Here is a 20,687-nt window from a genome sequence, read left to right on the forward strand (position 1 = left end):
AGTAATAAAGACAAACAGTATAAGAAAATCTGGAGTGGAAAAAGGAAATTTGTGCTTCCTCTATAGCTTCCTCTATCACGTGTATATGTGTTTAAAAATTGTTTTTTCTACTTCTACAAAAATCGTAACGCAGTGTTTTCTAGAAGAGACACTTTAATAAACTGAGACTAAAAACGATCCATTCCATGTGGCTTCTACTCCACAATGACTAACCCAACCATGAACGAACTTGACACAGATCCTGAATTCTTTTACACAGGTTCTAAGAATCAGCTAGAAATTCCTTTTGTTTGTTTGGGTTTGAACAGACAAAATGACTGTTGAAGAACATCTGAGAAGACTGTTGGAACTCTGCAGCACAAAACTATCATTTGCTCCTTATGAAGATCCTTCCGTCCCGTGAATGGGGTACAATCTAACCAAATGAGCGCAACGGGTCTGACCAGGTTCCCGTCTCCGATGTGACCCAGTAAGGGCCAGATGTCCCTGGAGCAGAGAATTGTTAACTGTTTGGCCACAGAAGAACTGGAAGCCTGAGAACCCATGAAATCAACTTCTTTAAAAACAAAAAACAAACAAAAAAACTTCAGATAGCTAGCTAGGGCCAAAAATAATTCTATCGAAATTGCCCTTGTTAGATATAAGGACACAAATTTTGTGATTACAGACTGTATCTCAAATAGGAACTATTAAATCCATGAAGAAATCACATCTCTAGGACACTGTGTTCTATGTAACATCACGGCTCTCATGGCCTCGGGTGGCACCTATGCCACGCATATCTTTTTTTTACAGAGACAGAGAGAGAGTCAGAGAGTGGGACAGACAAGAACAGAAAGACAGGAATGGAGAGAGATGAGAAGCATCAATCATTAGTTTTTCATTGCGACCCCTTAGTTGTTCACTGATTGCTTTCTCATATGTCCCTTGACCATGGGGCTATAGCAGACTGAGTAACCCCTTGCTCAAGCCAGCAACCTTGGGTCCAAGCTGGTGAGCTTTTGCTCAAACCAGATGAGCCCACACTCAAGCTGGCGACCTCGGGGTCTCGAACCTGGGTCCTCCACATCCCAGTCCGATGCTCTATCCACTGCGCCACTGCCCGGTCAGGCACCACCTGTGTATCTTGTACTCAACAACTTCAGGGTTGGCTCATGCATGGTTATAGGTATCCCACTAAAAAAATAATGACTTTGCAAACAAATTTCATCAAAAAGGGTGGCGAATCCCTCTTTTCTTTAGATTGACTTATTCCTAAATTCTCTCACAATGGCTTCCAAACACCTTCTGAGGCAGGGCTCAGCAGAAGAGGGCTGCTCTGGTAAATAAAGTTGTGTCGAAACACAGCCATGGCTCTTCGTTCGTGCACTGTTCTACGGTGGCTTTCTGGCAAGACAGAACTGAGTAGTTGGGACAGAAAACACACGGCCTGCAAAGCTTCAAATACTTACGATTTGGACCTTTACAGACATAATTTGCTCGCCCCTGATGTAAGGGCACCTGTGGGACCAATGAGTCACTGGGATGTCGTTAGGAAAGAGATGTCATGTGGCCAACCTCAGCATGGTGGCTGGGCAGGTGGTCGGGCACAGACAGTGCCACACACACTTGCCTCATTATTGTGCTCCATCTTTATCTAATATACAACAGTTCTGTAAATACACGGGCTCTGCTAGGGTCAGTCCGTGTGACTTTTTCCAGGAAGATTGGACTAATATAAAAGCTGGTCATTTGATGATGAGATAAATTCATTCATTCATTCCATAGACTAAGTGCATACTGTGTACAAAGTACCAGGGACATAATGGTGAGCAAACAGACTATATCTGCACTCATGGCACTAATAGTCCAGTGGGGGAGGCTGAATTGCTTTAGGTAATACAGATATATAGCTAAAATCGCTACTAGAATTGGTTTAAGAAAGAGGTCATGGTACTATTTGAGTATATATACTGGGGTTATAACTTATTCAAAAAAAGTCAGGGAGGCCCTGGCCGGTTGGCTCAGCGGTAGAGCGTCGGCCTAGCGTGCGGAGGACCCGGGTTCGATTCCCGGCCAGGGCACACAGGAGAAGCGCCCATTTGCTTCTCCACCCCTCCGCCGCGCTTTCCTCTCTGTCTCTCTCTTCCCCTCCCGCAGCCAAGGTTCCATTGGAGCAAAGATGGCCCGGGCGCTGGGGATGGCTCTATGGCCTCTGCCTCAGGCGCTAGAGTGGCTCTGGTCGCAATATGGCGACGCCCAGGATGGGCAGAGCATCGCCCCCTGGTGGGCAGAGCGTCGCCCCTTGTGGGCGTGCCGGGTGGATCCCGGTCGGGCGCATGCGGGAGTCTGTCTGACTGTCTCTCCCCGTTTCCAGCTTGAGAAAAATGAAGAAAAAAAAAAAAAAAAAGTCAGGGAGAACTTCTCAAGGAAGTATCACAAGAGCTGAGGGTGGAGAGCTGAGTGGGAGGAGTTAATTAACCTCCTGGAGAGCAGAGAAAAGCAGGCCAAGCAGAGGGCACAACACGGGCAAAGCTTAGGGGTGAGAGAGAGAAGGGTGAGTGTAAGCAAAGAAGGTCCGCACATTTGGAGCAGACAGAATGACAGAATGAAGAAGGGAGGGGTATGACGTGTATTTGTAGGTCATTTCAAGCAGGACATTGGAAGTGCTACAAACAAGTTCTGAGATACAGGACTCTAAAGGCAGGGTTAACCCCACTCATCCCTGGTGACAGTTTCCCCCTCAAGCCACTACTGTCTTCATGACAGTCAGTGTCTTTCTCTTTCCCTTCCTACTCCCCTTTCTCCTTTCCTTTCTATCTTTTAAAAACCCTGAACAAAAATTCAGCTCTATTTTGAATGTTCATATGAGTCTTCATCATATTCAGTGAGCAAAAAAAACCCAAAGAAACAAGATGATAACAAATTTACTTGTACATTTTAAATTAATACAAAGTGATATGTCACTGTATCTTTAAAAACTGGGGGAAAATAAGCCAACAACAAATTTACTAAGTAGCTTTTTGTGAATTAAACATGTATATAGAAAATGACGTAGGCTGCCTCCACCCCTCTTTCTGTCTGAAGAGGTGGGTAGGAATATTCATATAGCCACAGGCTGCTTCCTGCTGGGAATAGTAACATTTTAAACTTCAATTATACTATTTGATAAATAGCATTTTGCAGCTGAAGGACAGGAAAGGCCCCGGGGGAGACGAGTGAACATTGGAGGTAATACAGAAAAGTGAAAAACGCCAGGAACAGGATCCGGGAACCACAGCCTGGCCACTTACTAACTGTGAGCTTGGGCAAGTTGCATTTTCTGAGTTCTGGTTTTCCCCATTAGCAAAAATGAGTATAATCAGGGGTCCATCACAGAGTTAAAGGATTTAATAAGATAATGTAAAAGTCTCTAACATCTAATAGGAAATCTGACACTGTTTTCTTCCTTTCCCAATAGTACAGTCCATTTCTGATGCACATAGACTGGGGCAAGTAGCAACAGAAGGTGTAGATAAGAAAGTAAAGGTGGAAAAGTCTTATCTGCAATTATAGTCGGGGACTCCTTGTTGGATTCTAGTGCTTCCTAAATTTTACCAACTTTTATCCTCTAACCTAATAACTCAAAATAACTAATACCTTAAAATGACCTTATTTCCAACGCCCCTAAGCAGGTAACAAAAATACATAGTCAAAGGAAGAGCTGTATCTTTAATTATGGAATTAAAAACTACTTTGGATAATATTTAATAGCATATTCAAGAATATTTATAAATTAAAAAACAACGACAAACCGGAGCTTGACACCCCTCTCCTTCGGGCACGTGCGCGCGCGTGCGCGCTGCACACCCGGCTGCTAAGAACGTCCTTGGCAATCACTGCGATTGGCTTTCAGTTGAGGATTAGCAAAATCAAAGGAAAGAATTATTTCTACATATGATATCAGCCTTAGTCTGACTCTCAAAACTCAGAAGAACTAGAAAGTAAAAACTATGTTTGAGACACAGATGGCTTAAAGAACCCGCTCTAGTCATCTTTTTAGTGTGTTATATTTTTTTGATCAGAAATGATCACGCAAACACCATGCCCTTCCTTATACCTTTCAGGAAGCCATTAAGTACTTTGAAATGTACCCAAGTTAGTGTTCTGAGAAGGAGCCCACGGTTGCAAATGGATTGTTTGTTTTTCCTTCTCTCATCTGAGGCGAGGGGCTGAGAGCGAAGGGGCCTGGCTGAGGTGGTCTTACCGTATTACAGGAGGAAGCGCCCTCAGTCACGGACTTCTCGCTTCCCTAAAGGAAGAACGGAACCTTGCTGTTCAGCTGAGCGTTTAGATCAAGTTGAAAGATAAAAATCTAAAGCATATTTACAAGAAGACAGTTGCCAATTATGAAAACTTTTATTTAAGGTTATTTTGTTAAAAACAAACTGAACAGTCCTACGACAGCAAAATCAAATGTGGGAAAACAGCCTAAAGTTTCCTCAGGGCCCTAACCTCAGCTTAGAATGAGGAGCTTACAACGACAAGATTTTCTTAGGTCTTACCCCTAATGATAGCTCACTCTGGCCATTTGCTCCGTTTGGGGGGAACGTTTTTCCTGCTTTCACATTTAGAAATTCTTGATTCTAACTCTGGAATTTACTCACCCTAGTATATATTATCAGGTGGCATTCACTAATGAAAACATCATGGGAAATAACATGGCTAAAGAATTCTTAACACATCTTGAAAGAATTGGCCACGTTTTTAAGAACATGCAGTTATTAAAAATAAGCCCTTAAGAAGAAAAACAAAACAAAACAAACAAAAAAACCAAGTACACATAGAGAGGTAGCACAGAGAAAGTACCCCCACACCCCTTCTTCCCCAGGGCCTGCTGGGCGCACCCATCCCCCAAGCTCTGCCAACTCTGGGGATGTGTATGACGCTGCGACTCCTTTCTAAGTCAATCTGGTCCTTCTCTGCATGTCCTAGGTCACAGGACAATTTAATATTTGGTACATTGCTTGGTAAACACGTTTTATACACAAAGTACTGTCTTTTGGTAACAAAGGACTATTATAATGGTGACACACTCACTCTAGAGATCAGAAACCATTTTGTTGCTTTAAAAGAGTTTCTTTTTTATATATTTATTTTATTGATTGTAGAAAGAGGAAAGGAGAGAGTGAGAATGAGATTCCTTTCTGTGCCCTGACCAGAGATCCAACCGGCCACCTCTGTGCCTCAGGACAATTCTCTAACCAACTCAGCTATCTGGCGAGGGCATCTTTCTTATCTCACCACAGGCAATGTCAACCAACACAGCTTTGTTCTTTTACATTTTTAAAAAATATACTCCCTAAGTCCAACTCTCAATCTTTTGAATTCATATCTACATAATGAAGTAATCTGTAAATATAACAGCAGCCTCCTCCATGAAAGGAAAACATTTGTGAAAATAAACATCCTTCCATTGTTAAACATTAATTACTGAGATGCATATTCCAATTCTTATTTCATTTCCAAATTCTCAGTTTTCAGGGCCTAAAAAGGTGGTACAATGGTTCAACAGTATTAGTGATTGCCATTATTTGTATACTTTTTGACTTTTTCAAAGTATTCAACAATTCCATATTTTTAACTTGGTAAAGGGGAAAGACTTTAGAAGAAAGGTAGAATAGTGATTATAACTTGCAATTAAATCTCATGACTTTAATAACAAATAGGTATTTTTCTTAGCCAAAAACAGTTCTCATGGACTCCAGCCAGTTTCATAAGGTCCAGGTAATTGGTGAAGATTCCTTCCTAGTCTACAGGGCCCAGGCCTCTAATGTGAAACTGAAGGCAGAGCCAAGGAAAGACACAGAAGAGGGTGGGGAACTGAATAATTAGAACTGGGAAATGATTAGAGTAATAATGTCATACTATGAAAAATTAGGCAGCCATTGAAAACTGTGGTATGGAAGAAGAATGACAATGGATAATGTTCCCAAAACAACATGCACATTATAATAGAAACAGAAGAGAAGAAAGCCTGGAAGATACCATACAAAAAATAAATATATAAAGAGTAGAGTTCTCAGCATGGTCAGATTAAAGATAATTTTTAATTCTTTATGTTTGCTTCCCCATTTTCCGTGTTTAACACATATTACTTTTTCATAAGGAAATGGTTTTTTATTTTAAAAAGAAATGTTGACAGAAACGGAAGAAGAAAACAATACAGTAATAATAAAACACGCACAGCAGAAGGCAGGCAAGCGTGAGTTAGCATCCGCGTGATGCACATGCATTCCTGCTCCCCTCTGATGGAGAAAGTGTGTACGCTTGGCAATTTAGTGCTTTATGCTGCAGAACCAGTAAACTTTTATTTTATAAACTACAGCCAACACGCTGGAAGAAGTGGACTCTCCTAAAGGCTAAAAATAAGAATATTCTGGATCCAGGCCTCAGCATGTAGTCACCACCAAGTTAAACTGCAATCAGTTTTCACCTGAAAGTAATTAGGGTGTGTGCGGTAACTCGTACAGAAGAACGTAGGGTGGATGCATGAGGTCTCTTATGACCCTAGAAAAAATGCATCCTTTAGTTTTTAGGAGCAACAGTCTGCAAGGCCAAATGTCTTCTGCTGCAACTGCAACCATTAGGGAACTCTGATCCAGACATGAAACCGTGTGGGTCAGAAAGAGCACTGCAAGGTCCAATAACAAGGAAACAGGAGCTGCTGCAACAAGGACCTTGAGACACTGTTTACCCATCCTGTCCAGGATGAGAACTCCTTTTCCATAACAAAAAGTTTCCTAATTCCCCACTGATGGTAGTCGTAGATTTTCCTATCCACGGACTGAAAAAAGATATAACCACAAAAGCCTACAACATATTCAGAAAACATGTAAATAGCTTTTCGGGTATAACTCGCAGCAGCATTCACAGGTATTCTGGAGACGTATTCCACACACCTTTTGGAATACAGTTGGGAGGGCCCTTGACAGCTATGAAAGGTGCCGAGGGCTCCCATTCACAGGCCGAGACGTACTGCTGCGAAGTATGTATTACGTAATAGACCAAGGCCAAGAAGGTTCTCCCAGGATTCTCCACAGAAGTGCAGCTATTAAACCATCTGCACGCACACACTCCTGAGAGAAGTACACAGTTTCGCGCGAGGTGCTAGGCAGAGGAAGGCGAACAGCCGTGAAGCAGTCACACGCTACAGGTACCGAAGCACGTGGCACTTCGGAGCCAGCTTTCTTCTGCTGGCACTGGGACACAGGTTTAGCATGAGAAACCTGACAGGGGGGGTTCTTTTCTGAAAAGTAAGGGGTCAGGTTGCCTACTTTTTCCTTATAAAACCTCCCTGTGTCAACAGGCTGCCTGCCCCCAACCCCAACAAAAAACAGGGGTGGCCCCTAAATTCCAAAAGAGTAATTTTCTGAGCTTTGCATGTTAAAATTGACCTGGCAAGCTCTCCACCTTGCAATGAACACAAAGAGCTTAGTTTAGTCTGTGTGTAAATGCTTCACAATCATTAAGAAAACATCCAAAGCAACATGCTTAAGGGAGGGTAGTGATTCTTTGTTCCCTCTCCCCAAACCCCTTAATTGTAAGCTTCTGACATCCACTTATTTACTTATAGCTCCGAGCAGCCGCCGCCACCCTCCTTGGTCAACACACTCTCTTGGCCGACTCGGGTGCTTTCTAACAAAGGGTTATATGAAACCACACACAGTGGGTAGAACCCCCTAGCTCTATCTGTCTCAGTCTCATGGAATCTGGAGGCCCTGATCTATTCAACAGGACTGAAAAGGGGTCTCCCCTAATTAGAGAGCACTGGAAATGCACTCCTTCATAGAGATCAATGAGGTTAAGGGCTTTGGAAAGGGTTTGGTCCACCCTTCTTAGAGGAGGATATTAAAGGGAGCCCTGATTATCAGTTTGAAGAACCATTATACAGTTTGAGCCAAACTCAAGGGGTCTAGGCAGAGCCACAGGGCAAGTGTTCACCCTGCTGCATGTGGTCTTAATGCTTTATGATGTTCCTTGATGCTTTTTTGCACTGAACCAGATCTCAAGCTTTATTACAACTCCATCCCTACCACATAGAGTTGAACAGTGGAGAGCAGCAAAGGAGAAAGACCTTAATTTACACTGTGCCCTCATTTCAGATTCCATCAAGCCTAGGCATTCTTTCCTTCTCTGTTGTGCTATGTTCTCTTCTCTCGTCACTTCCAAACACAGGTCTTTGGTGAAAGGACACTGGCCTTTTCAACTTTCTGATGTAGGGAAGATGTCTTTCCCATTCAAGTTCAAAAGACCGTAGGCTTCCGAGGTTTGGCTGGGCTCTGAAGCCAGCTAGCATTCTTGCCCTGCTACTTAGCAGTTCCGTGGCTTGGGCCTGATGGACTGAAACTCTTTCAATATGAACTTTCCATAAAGTACAAATGAATAAATAGTATTTGCCTGATAAAGCTGTTTTCAGTATCACGGGGAACAGTGCAGGTGGTGTGCCTCAGCACACAGTATCTGGCCAGGAATATAGTAAGTTGTGTGTCACTGCTGTGTTAAAGAAGATTTTAGGCCCTGGCCGGTTAGCTCAGTGGTAGAGTGTCGGCCTGGCGTGCAGGAGTCCCAGGTTCGATTCCCGGCCAGGGCACACAGGAGAAGCGCCCATCTGCTTCTCCACCCCTGCCCCTCTCCTTCCTCTCTGTCTCTTTCTTCCCCTACCATAGCCAAGTCTCCATTGGAGCAAAGTTGGCCCAGGCGCTGAGATGGCTCCATGGCCTCTGCCTCAGGCGCTAGAATGGCTCTGGTTGCAACAGAGCGGCGCCCCAGATGGGCAGAGCATCGCCCCCTGATGGGCATGCTGTGTGGATCCCGGTCGGGCGCATGCGAGAGTCTGTCTGACTGCCTCCCCGTTTCCAGCTTCAGAAAAATACAAAAAAAAAAAAAAAAAAAAAAAAAGAAGATTTTAGTAGCCCCGGTTGTTGGCAGAGGCATCCCAGCGAGAGCCTGGGTGAGTAAACCCTTTTGAACCACCGGGGCTCGTCACTTTGTTCAGAACAGTGATGGCCAGTTTGGACCCAGAGGTCAGTCACTTCATGTTAATTTAAGTCCCTCCAAATTGGCAGGATCATATTCCCTATCACCTCTCTTTTCAAAAACGGGCACCAGTTCCTGACAAAATTCCAACGCCTTCAGCTTGCCAATCTCCACCTTGGCAGTGCACAAAATTACACTCTCTGAAAATATAGGTTTAGCACTGACTGAAAGAACTGCCCCTTCAGTGACGTAAGGCTGAGTAAAATACTCTTCTAATGATGCCAAAAGGGAAAATCCATTAGCTATTTTCTTATCTCATTTGATGTCCCAAGAGGGAAGGCATGTCTGATGACCGAAGAGATAAAATGGTATCATTATATCTCCACCAGATGAGTTACATGGTCCTGTCATTTGCCAGACACTGGGCACAGCATTTTATACACATGACCTTGAAGCCACCCAACAACTCTGCAATACATTGAGTCCCAAAGAAATGAAGTAACCTGCCCAAAATTGGACAGCATGTAGTTTTTGCTTATGTTGGGATTCCAGAAAACAATCGGAAGTCAGGACCCCCAAATTTTGGCACGTAACTAATGTAAATGAAATATTAAAAAAAAAAAAAAAAAGCCCTAAGTTATAAATCCACGGGTGACACATTTTGGAAATGTCTTCAAAACCTCTTCAAGGCCACATACAAAAGCCAATCCCATTATTTTCAGGTCACAGATGGTTCTTTGAACAAAAGCAGTATTAGCTGACCCAAACTCGAAATTGATTCAATTAGAATTGGTGCCAAGGAACCTTTCCCTGTTGTTAGAAGTCAAATTCCCATTCAATCGACCAGATCATGCCATGGCTGAGGGTTATTCCAAGACAGAAAACCCCAAACGTGGAGCTCCAAAACTGTTCTCAGCGTCAGTGTTGTTAAAAGGAGGTCAGGGCAGCTCTCTGCTCTGTGCAATCATTTTCTCTCTTGGCTCCTGCGACACAGCTCAGTTTTCTGTATCTGTGCCTCTGCTGGGCACCCAGGCATTGCTGGCCTTCCTTCTTCTTTTCTCTACCTTGCACCACCCCTTTTTAAAGAGAACTATTTCTTAAAACGTTTATGTGCCCAATATTATATTCCTGATGCTTTTATTTAAATATATTTTATGACCATATCTAAATATACAGAAAGCAGGAAAAATACATGACAAAGCCAGTGTACTCATCTGTCAATATTTTGCTATACTTATTTTTCTGCCCTCTGCCGTTATTTTTTCTGGAATATTTAATATTAAAGCTCAGGACATCATGTCATTTTATGCTTAGATACTTCATTATGTATCTAGAAAAATAAAAATGACATTCTCCAACATAAACACAATGCTATTAACACATCTAACAAAATCAACAGTGACTTCTTACTATCATCACAGTCCACATTCAAATTCCCTTGGTCTTTTTTTTCTAACCCCCCCCCCCCCATAAACAATCAACAGTTACGACCTAGGCAGCCTTCCATTGCCTTGTTGATGGCTTTCAAGGCTTTAATCTCACTTGCCATTTTCTCTCCTCTGAAAAGGGTCCTCAAATATGAAAGCAATATACTGAATGAATTAGCTTAACTTTTTTTACTTACTATATGTTGAAAATATTCCCCCAAATTATTAAATATTCTTTAAATACTTGACTTTTACTTGCTTCCTACTTGGCTGGTATATAGATATTCCATGACTTATTTAATTATTTCCCATTATTTGTTAGACACTTGGCTGTTTCATCTTCACTATTATAAACAACCCTGTGATGAACAGCCTTAACCATGCCCGTAACGTACTTTTCTATCCTCCCCTTTCACTTGTGAATACCTCCTTTGCTACAGCCATAGGCATGACTTTCTATTCACCACACACTGTGTTTTTCATATACCTGTAACCTGTACATATTACCTGGACACTTGTCCTCATCCTCCAAGGCCCAACTTCTCTCTGAGGTGCTTTCACTAAATTCTTTGGCAGCATTAGTAATTTATTTCAAATGCTCCCTAAAACACTTTGTACATCAGACATTTTTTTTTTTTTTTTTTTTTTTCTGAAGTTGGAAACGGGAGGCAGTCAGACAGACTCCCGCATGCGCCCGACTGGAATCCACCTGGCATGCCCACCAGGGGGCGATGCTCTTCCCCTCTGGGGCGTCGCTCTGTTGCAACCAGAGCCATTCTAGCACCTGAGGCAGAGGCCATAGAGCCATCCTCAGCGCCCGGGCCAACTTTGCTCCAATGGAGCCTTGGCTGCAGGAGGGGGAGAGACAGAGAGGAAGGAGAGGGGGAGGGGTGGAAAAGCAGATGGGTGCTTCTCTTGTGTGCCCTGGCCGGGAATCAAACCTGGGACTCCTGCACGCCAGGCCGACGCTCTACCACTGAGCCAACTGGCCAGGGCCATCAGACATTTTTTTATAGTACTTACTGGTATTTTGAATTTAGTCATGAACCTGTATTTCTACCACACTAAGTTGTGAGTTTCTCAATACCTCAGTTTTTTCATCTGTAAGATAAAGAGAATAATACCAACTCCATGTGTCTAAATTAAAAAAAAGGAAAGGCATAAAGAATAGAAAGAATGGGCCGTATTATCTGACAGATAATTGGAGCTTTACTAAAGTTAGTTTCCTTCTTTTCTCTAATAATAGAAAGAGTAAAGGTGTCGGACTAGACTGATATGCCTGGGAGGCAAGGAGTTACGTTTTCCTGTTACACTAAAGTATAAACTAAGCATGCCAGAGATGCCTCGAAGGGAATAAAATGGCTTCAAGGTGGAGTAGTGCCCAGGGATCTTACCAGTTGCAACATTTTCTCTGTAACACACAACCTCTTTATTCTCATCACAGGTCCTTCGATAAAAGAAGAGAAAGGGACGATGTCATGGTGGGATCTATAGATGGGAACTCTTGATCTCTGAATCTCTTACTCACCGCTGAGCTCTGTATTAGCTTGGGTCGGTCTGGCCAAGAAGAGGCCTAAAAACATTCAGGGTGGCTATCGGGTGAAGAGGTTGAGAAAGCTAAGAAAATTCTGTGGAAGGATTTGGGTACTCTGAAAGGTGCGTGTTTATCTTTTAGGATTCACATCCTTTTAGGTCTAGAAGAAACAGGGGTCGGCCAATGAACAAGCACAGCGCAGAGCTTTAGGCAAGGGATCTGGGTTCTGGAGCTGGCTCAGGGCATGGCCGTGGACACCTCCCTCACCTGTGCTGGGCCTCAGCTGCAGAATAAGAGGACTGAACAGAATTGGTTCCAGGAGCTGAAGGCACAAACGTCGGAGGATAGAAAGGTTAAATGATTGTCTGAGTATCACTGTACTTCTAAGAAAAACAAGAGAGCAGAATTGAAAGAAATATAAAAAGTGATGTAGTTTAAAAAGTGTTAAAAGAATCATATAATTTTCAAGAGCTCTGATCTAGTGCTGGGAGTGCGGCATTTAAAAATGAACTTAAAGCTAAGTTGGACTATATGAAAATAATTTTTTTCTGTTCTGTTCCACAAAAATCTGGAAAACATTCCCAGTGCTCTGTCAACCTTAAATGAGAGAAGAATCTTTAAAGAGCCACTGATTTGTAATGGAAAACTCGGATAAATCAACTATTTATACTTGGAGATTTTTACATTTCTTTTTGTCTTTTCTTCAGAACACACAGCTAAGAAAAGCCATGATGTAAGCATACTCTATTAGGCCTCATCGGCGGGCTGTTTACTCTGTCTCCACCGCCTAGCAGCGTCCTGACTACGGCACTTAGTGGACGAGTAACCAAAGAAGTCAATTAAAAAAAAATATGAGTTTTTGATTAGAAAACTGGAAAGAAAGAGGCTTCAGAATACCTAATTTTTCATCTCGGTTCTGAATATTATTAGCTTAAGTTATTTAAGCTTTCTGAACCTCAAATTTATCTTGAATACAGGACAAATAATTATCTATCTACTGATGAATCAAGCAATACACACATGAAAGGTCTTGTAAGCACTTACCTGATAAGCTGAAATAAATCTCATTAAGTGCTCACTATCAAATTTCTAGATCTATACTTAAAATTCCCACTGTGATAGAACCTCAGAAGAACTGTTAAGATCTCCCCTAAGTATTATATATACTCTGACCAATTCACGGCTTTTGTTACATTTAAGCTATAGAAAATTTTGTCTAACTCCAAGAAACACCAGGCCTAACAAAGAGTAGGTCTCCTGGGGTCTGATCAGAATGTCTGCGTGAGATTGTGTTGTGCGAGAGAACTTAAACTAAGAGGTGTGAGTTGTGGTTGAAGATGCTAAGGTTTCATCTGGAAAAAAAAAAAAAATTGGAGTCCTTCCCACTGAAAGCTACAGTGTGGCAAGAGGAGTAGACTTGTTTGATTCAGTTCTGGAGGCAGAAACAGTAGAAATGAAGTTCCTGGGAGCGGGACTTCAGCTCACAAGGAAGTCCTTTGGCTCTAGAGTTGTATAACCACTGAGCCGGTGATCACTGACAACGCTGAAGGGGTCGTCAGCGGGGAATGGATGTCCTGACAGATACACTGCCTTCTACATCTCATTATACGCTTTCCCCCTTTCTGTAACAGCGACATTCTCTACACTTAGGGCATTTTTAGAATCCTCAGGAATACAAACCTGAATCACACATCTTCAAGGTTCATTACCTTCTCTGAAGCCCCACCCATGTCTTTCCTCCAAGGAAAGATGCCATTAAGATGATGTTTCTAGGCCCTGGCTGGTTGGCTCAGCGGTAGAGCGTCGGCCTGGCGTGCGGGGGACCCGGGTTCGATTCCCAGCCAGGGCACATAGGAGAAGCGCCCATTTGCTTCTCCACACCCCCATCCCCTCCTTCCTCTCTGTCTCTCTCTTCCCCTCCCACAGCCAAGGCTCCATTGGAGCAAAAGATGGCCCGGGCGCTGGGGATGGCTCCTTGGCCTCTGCCCCGGGCACTAGAATGGCTCTGGTCATGGCAGAGCGACGCCCCGGAGGGGCAGAGCATCACCCTCTGGTGGGCAGAGCGTCGCCCCTGGTGGGCTTGCCGGGTGGATCCCGGTCAGGCGCATGCGGGAGTCTGTCTGACTGTCTCTCCCCGTTTCCAGCTTCAGAAAAATACAAAAAAAAAAATGTTTCTATGGTTTTTACTGGAAATGAAAGAAGAAGATAAAGGTGGCCATTGCTAAATTAGGTTATCTGGTGGTCACTGTATCTTTTTTAAGCCTTCGGATAGCTTTACTGCAGCTGGCTGAATTTAGGGTCTTCAAATGTGGGAGTCTAGGGCAATAAAAAGCAGCAAAAAATATATATATTTTATTTTATTTTAAGAGAAACCAAATAAAATACTCCATGGGATTTTTTCCCCTAATGTGGCCATGCAAGCACAACCTGGCTGTTTTGCAACTGAGCACTATTAACATCTATTTATAGCCAGTATTTTCACACATGAATCACTGAGAACCCCATAATCTTACTACATCGCTTTCCTTTCCCTTCTAGGGAGCTAAGTTATAGCTTAATGACGGCACGCAGAAAGAGGGGGCCTCCGAGTGGAGATGTAAAGCTAGCAGACAGGCCTCCTCCCTAGATTCAGCAAAGTGTGGGATGTCAAGCACATTCGTCTGGAGGTCCTGAGTCACTGCCGGCACTGTCCCTTGGTGATGAGCAAGCTACAGTTAGCACAGAATGGCTGTGCATTACGGAGCCATCTTGCCACCAAAAAAACAACCCGCCCCCCAAACCTCCTACCAAACCAAGTTTAAACAACGCCGCTTTATAAAATCTCACATAGATAAATAAACAGGGCTAATGATTGTTAAAGGTTTGTCAAATAAAGAGGAGGGGTGTAGTGGGTCCTCAGCTCATTTCATCCCTGGAAAGTGTATGCGGGGAGGTGGGCTGCAGGAGAACAGAAGGTCAGGGGATGTATGATCAAAGGGTTTCAAAATGTAGGGACATTAACTGGAGAGTCCTATTAAGTCTCGGGTACCTAGCGTCAGTTCTCGCCGGCACACGAATGCGTGCGCTGCCTCTCTGACATCGGCACAGGCGCGGGCACCACCACCTTCATATTAACACTAATTTCTTTGTCTTTAGTGTCTACTCCCAGAGTCTCCACCCTTAATTGGCCTTCTCCAAGCTCTTTCCTGCAGTCTTTAATTCAGGCTAAAACTCACTAAGATTAAAAGATAATTTACACAAAGCACTTACAACAGTGTCCAGCATATGGTAAAGGAATAGCTAACTTTATTCCTAGATTCTCCGTACCATTTTTCTACATTTCCAGCCAGTGGATCACAGACGAATCATCTTTCCCACGAGGCAGCTCCTGCTCACAGGCAACCAGCTGCATGAAGGACTGCATGATTCAGTCATTCAGTGAATTCTTGTTGAGGTCTAACTCTGTCAGACGCTGAATATAAATATGAACAACAGGGGCCCTGTACTCACAGAGCATGAACAATAAATCTATTACCAGGTACCATCATCTCCATCTCAGACCTGAAGGCTCGGGGAGGTTTAAGAAACTTGTTGAAGGCCAGAGCTAACATACTGGAACCCCAATTTCGGCCCAGTTCCATCTGATTTCACAATCTCAGACTCTTTCTATTATGCTGCCTCTTGCCACCTCCTCCAAGAAGGGAAGCCAAGTAGTTGAGAAAAGCACATTAAAGAATAACAACCAGCCCTGGCCGGTTGACTCAGTGGTAGAGCATCAGCCTGGCGTGTGGAAGTCCTGGGTTCGATTCCCAGCCAGGGCACACAGGAGAAGCGCCCATCTGCTTCTCTAGCCTTCCCTCTCTCCTTTCTCTCTGTCTCCTTCTTCCCCTCCCGCAGCCAAGGCTCTATGGGTGTAAAGTTGGCCTGGGTGTTGCGGATGGCTCCATGGCCTCCGCCTCAGGCACTAGAATGGCTCCAGTTGCAATGGAGCAATGCCCCAGATGGGCATAGCACCGCCCCCTAGTGGGCAGATTCCTGGTCGGGCACCTGCGGGAATCTGTCTGCCACCCCCCATTTCTCACTTTGAAAAAATACACACAAAAAAAGGATAACAATCACCTCTGTCTGGTTGGCTCAGCGGTAGAACATTGGCCCAACATGTGGATATCTCAGGTTCAATTCCTGGTTAGGAAACACAGGAGGAGTGACCATCTGCTTCTCTACCCCTACCCCTCATCACTTTCTCTCTCTCTCTTCCCCTCCTGCAGCCATGGCTCAATTGGTTCGAACTCATTGGCTCTGGGCACTGAGGATGGCTCTGTGGAGCCTCTGTCTTAGGTGCTAAAAATGGCTTAGTTGTGAGAATGGCCCCAGAAGGGCAAAACATCAGTCCCAGACAGGGTTACTGGGTGGATCCCCGTTGGGGCGCATGAAGGAGTCTGTTTCTCTATCTCTCCCCCTCTCACTTGTAAAAAAAGAAAAAAAAATCAGTCAAATAAGTTTCTGCACATAAATAATGTATGAAAACAAAACAACTTTACCTAGTAGACCAATTGCTGAAAAGGCCAGTGAATTGTGAATTCACGTTATTCAGATTTTTGTGTAATTCTGGATACCCAGAATTAACTGTCCCCATATCAATAGATGAGACATCGCTTATAGGAAAATGAGTGAGTACAAATTGCCTAGCATGCTACTTGACATAGTAGGTGCTTCACACACGTTAACTGGTTACTAATGTTTTTTATTTATTTATTTTTTGTGACAGAGAGAGAGACAGAGAGAGGGACAGATAGGGACAGACAGACAAACAGGAATGGAGAGAGATGAGAAGTATCAATTCTTTGTTGCGGCACCTTAGTTGTTCATTGATTGCTTTCTCAAGTGTGCCTTGACCAGAAAGAGGGCTACAGCAGACTGAGTGACCCCTCGCTCAAGCCAGTGACCTTGGGCTCAAGCTGGTGCACCTTGCTCAAACCAGATGAGCCTGTGTTCAAGCTGGCGACCTCGGGGTTTTGAACCCGAATCTTCCATGTCCCAGTCTGACGCTCTAGCCACTGCGCCACTGCCTGGTCAGGCTGGCTAATAATGTTGAGTTAGGACTTTCTCCTTTACTGTGTGTGCCAGGTCAGACCCAGCTTTGCCATCTTCCAGCAGTATGACCTTCATCAAATCACTTAAGAGCCATAAGCTCAGTTTCCCTCTCTGCAAAATGGGAATCACTAATAGATTTTGTGCAGACTAAATAGGTTAATCAAAGGAATGCAATTAGCAAAGACTTATATGAGTAAGTACTGAGTAAATGAAAGTTGTCACTATTACTATTACTTTCTTCTTAAATCCGAGTAATTTTGATTGGCTACCTCAATATCATATCAAATGATCAAGACCAAAAACAGTTTTTTTCCTTCAGGTTTAAGTTTCTTAATATAAACAAAACATTCTCCTTTCTACCATTCCAACAGGAAAATAAACTGGTACATGAAGACCAGATTATGCCTAAACAGCAACCAATTATGTAGAATAAGCAAATTTTGATATGTAAGATTAATAAAGAATGATTAAGAAAATTTAACTTCTATAGTAAGGAGTTGGCTGGTGGTGTGTGGGAAGGCAGTAGGTAGAACAGGCTGTTATTTACATTTGGCCATTTCCTGTTAACTAAATTAAGTAAATAATTTCAATTTCTCTATTAGTCCTTCAGCACAGACCACACATCTTCTTACCAAGATCCACCACAATGTCAACTAGCTTAAACCCAAAATAAAAACTGTTTGAGATCGCCACATAGAAAACAAACAGAATCTGCTTCTCAGGGCCCTGCACTGTACTTGTGTATCCATAGAGACTAGACAACAGAGAATCACAGAACTCTACAGTGGGAAGTCCCAGGACCTCAGAGATCCTCTAGTCCCAGGCGCCAATCCTGCAGTCGGGGGATCTGCTAAGGGATGAGGAACAGAGGAGAGGTCAGGAGAAAGAACCCCTGATGCTTGTTAATCATAAAGGACCTCATGGGCCAACCTAACCCAATACCCTCATTTTATAAGTAACAACCCAGAGCCTGCCTAATTACATGCAGAGCGGGGATCAGAAGTCAGGTTTCCTGATTCCCAGTCCGTTGCTGTCTCATACTCCTGGAGGCTGCCGCTCTATGGCCACGCTAGTCACTAGTAAAAAACTTTCGGTGGTATTAAACTGACAGCCAAGCAGTTTTTCTCTTTGCAAAACCATCAGGCATTATGTCGCTGCCGGCACTTCATGAAAAATGTAGGACATAATTATTTGGTATAAACAAAAACATCTTTCCATTCTTTTTTCTTTTCCTTTTTTTTTTTTTTTTTTTTTTTTTTTTTTTTTTTTGATAACCTGAAAATCTCAAACCACCGTAGCTATTACAAAATGTTTCTTTTCCTCAATAGGCATCTCTGGGCCAAGCACAGATGCATGAAAAACTTGCCAAGAGAAACGATGAAGTAACTGATAATACAAAGCATAAGGGTATCATGAAATCCACGGCTTTGTTTTCTTACTCTAGATACTTAATTACATCTCATTACTGATCATTCTGTGGTCTTGGCAGAAGGGCAAGGAAAGTCCACACTGTAACGTGTGGAGACACACACTCCTCAGTAGAAGAGAGGTCTGCACACGATGGCTCTGTTCACAAAGCGAACGTGCACGCCAGCAAGAATGTTGAAGCTACTATCCTAACCTCCCAAGTGGATCAGTGGTCTCAGACAAACTCTGATCACTTTCAAAAGAATAAATACAGTATAAAAAAATGTTTCAGGTCATTCCTTTTATATCACTTATAAATGCCATCATTGGCAAATGACTTGTGCTCTCCTGGCAGATTTCATCTAACGCGCTTTAAGGGGGGGTAAGGGAAGCTAGGATGCATAGAGTTTGACTCAGTTTTCTGCAGCAGTTCAGGGTTGCCTTGAACTCAAAGGGCATGACTTAGGAGCAAAGCTTAGCAAACCACCCTGCTACGCAGAGCTTACGTTACCTTGGAATTCGGGAAGGCATATCCTGGATAAAACTAATGGTGGCAAAAGTACTTACAGATTAGCAGCAGGATACAAGTTGATTCTTGTCAGTAGGCTATCTTCCAGAGAAGAGTATGTGGATAAGAGGAAAGTGCAGGAATACATAATATAAATCATAAAATTAAACTTACACTCCTAGGTAACTAAAAGAAGTGAAGAATCAAATATATTTTATCCCTCATTTAAACTAGAATTTCATTAGATTTTTATAGAAACATAAAAATCTGTAGGTGTGGTAAACCTGAAGTTTTCCAAAAATGGTTGCAATTAACTTTTCATATACTACTTCTGCATGTGACCTTGCAGCTCCTTCCATTCAAGAGGTAGAATCTGCCCTAGCCATTTGGCTCAGGGGCAGAGTGTCAACCCGGAATCTGGACATCCCGGGTTCGATTCCTGGTCAGGGCACACAGGAGAAGCGACCATCTGCTTCTCTACCCCTCTCCCTCCACTTCTTCCTATCTCTTCTCCTCCCATAGCCATAGTTCAATTGATTCAAATGTGTTGGCCCCAGGTGCTGAGGATGGCCTCTGCCTCAGGCACTAAAAATAGCTCAGTTGTGAGCATGGCCCCAGATGGGCAGAGCATCGGTCCTAAATGGGGGCTGCTGGGTGGATCCTGGTCAGGGTGCATGTAGGAATCTCTCTCTCTATCTCTCTTCCTCTCATTTGGAAAAGAAGAAAAAAAAAGGAAAGATAGTAGAATCCATTTCCCTACTTCTTGAATTGGGGCTGACCTTGTAATGTTCGTTCACCAATAAAAATTGACTCTGGAGTTTCTGCTCTCACATTCTTGGAATGCTTTCCTGAGACCACCGTGCGGGGAAGCCTGGTCTAGCCCACCAGAGGTTAAGACACTCGTAGAGAAGAGATGAGATGACCCAGCTGAAGTCTCCTGGTCCAACTAGCTGACAGCCAGATATGTGAGTGAGCCTACCGTCGACCATTCAGGGTCAGCTGGGCTGAAGCTGCAGAGTGACTCAGAATTTTGAGCCATTATTGCTTTGGCTCTACCTAAGTTTTGAAATAGGCCACAAAGTAGAAGGAGCAAACCAGTTACCTTGTTGAATACCCATTATGTATGAAGCACCAGGTCAGATACCCCACACAAGACATAAAAGAAGATTAGTAATATTGAAAAGAAGACATCAATAGCCCTGTCCTTCATATGTAAACACATCTACAAATAAAGTGGCATGTAATAATCTGTTTTAAATATATCCAATCTATGCAAACAACCTTCCGTTATTCCTACGGGCCAGGGCAAGTGTCTCACTGGAGTGTCCATGACAATCCCGTGGGAGCCCTGGCCAGGGCACACAGGAGAAGCAACGATCTGCTTCTCTTCCCCTCCCAGCCCCCTGCCCCTCTCTTCCCCTCTCAGAGCCCTGGCCAGGGCACACAGGAGAAGCAACGATCTGCTTCTCCTCCCCTCCCAGCCCCCTGCCCCTCTCTTCCCCTCTCAGAGCCATGGCTCGGTTGGTCCAAGTGTTAGCCTCAAGACCTGAGGATAGCTCGGTTGATTAGAGCATGGGCCCCAGACAGGGTTGCCGGGTGGATGTGGATCCTGGTTGGGGCACATGCAGAAGTCTGTCTCTCTATCTCCCCTCTTCTCATTTAAAAAAGAAAGAAAGAAAAAAAAAGACAATCCAATGGGTTGAGAGAAAAATAATCAGATAACTTATTATTTTTAATTAAT

General features: G+C 43.5%; 2 protein-coding genes across 6 annotated transcripts in view; one reads left to right on the forward strand and one right to left on the reverse strand.

The window, feature by feature from the left end:
- CMSS1 (cms1 ribosomal small subunit homolog) overlaps positions 1-20,687 on the reverse strand; it is a 419,693-nt gene that overhangs the window by 265,269 nt on the left and 133,737 nt on the right. The gene's annotated exons all lie outside the window — the stretch shown is intronic.
- FILIP1L (filamin A interacting protein 1 like) overlaps positions 1-20,687 on the forward strand; it is a 317,903-nt gene that overhangs the window by 171,839 nt on the left and 125,377 nt on the right. The gene's annotated exons all lie outside the window — the stretch shown is intronic.

This window comes from Saccopteryx leptura, chromosome 8, assembly GCF_036850995.1.
Source record: "Saccopteryx leptura isolate mSacLep1 chromosome 8, mSacLep1_pri_phased_curated, whole genome shotgun sequence".
Lineage (NCBI taxonomy): Eukaryota > Metazoa > Chordata > Mammalia > Chiroptera > Emballonuridae > Saccopteryx > Saccopteryx leptura.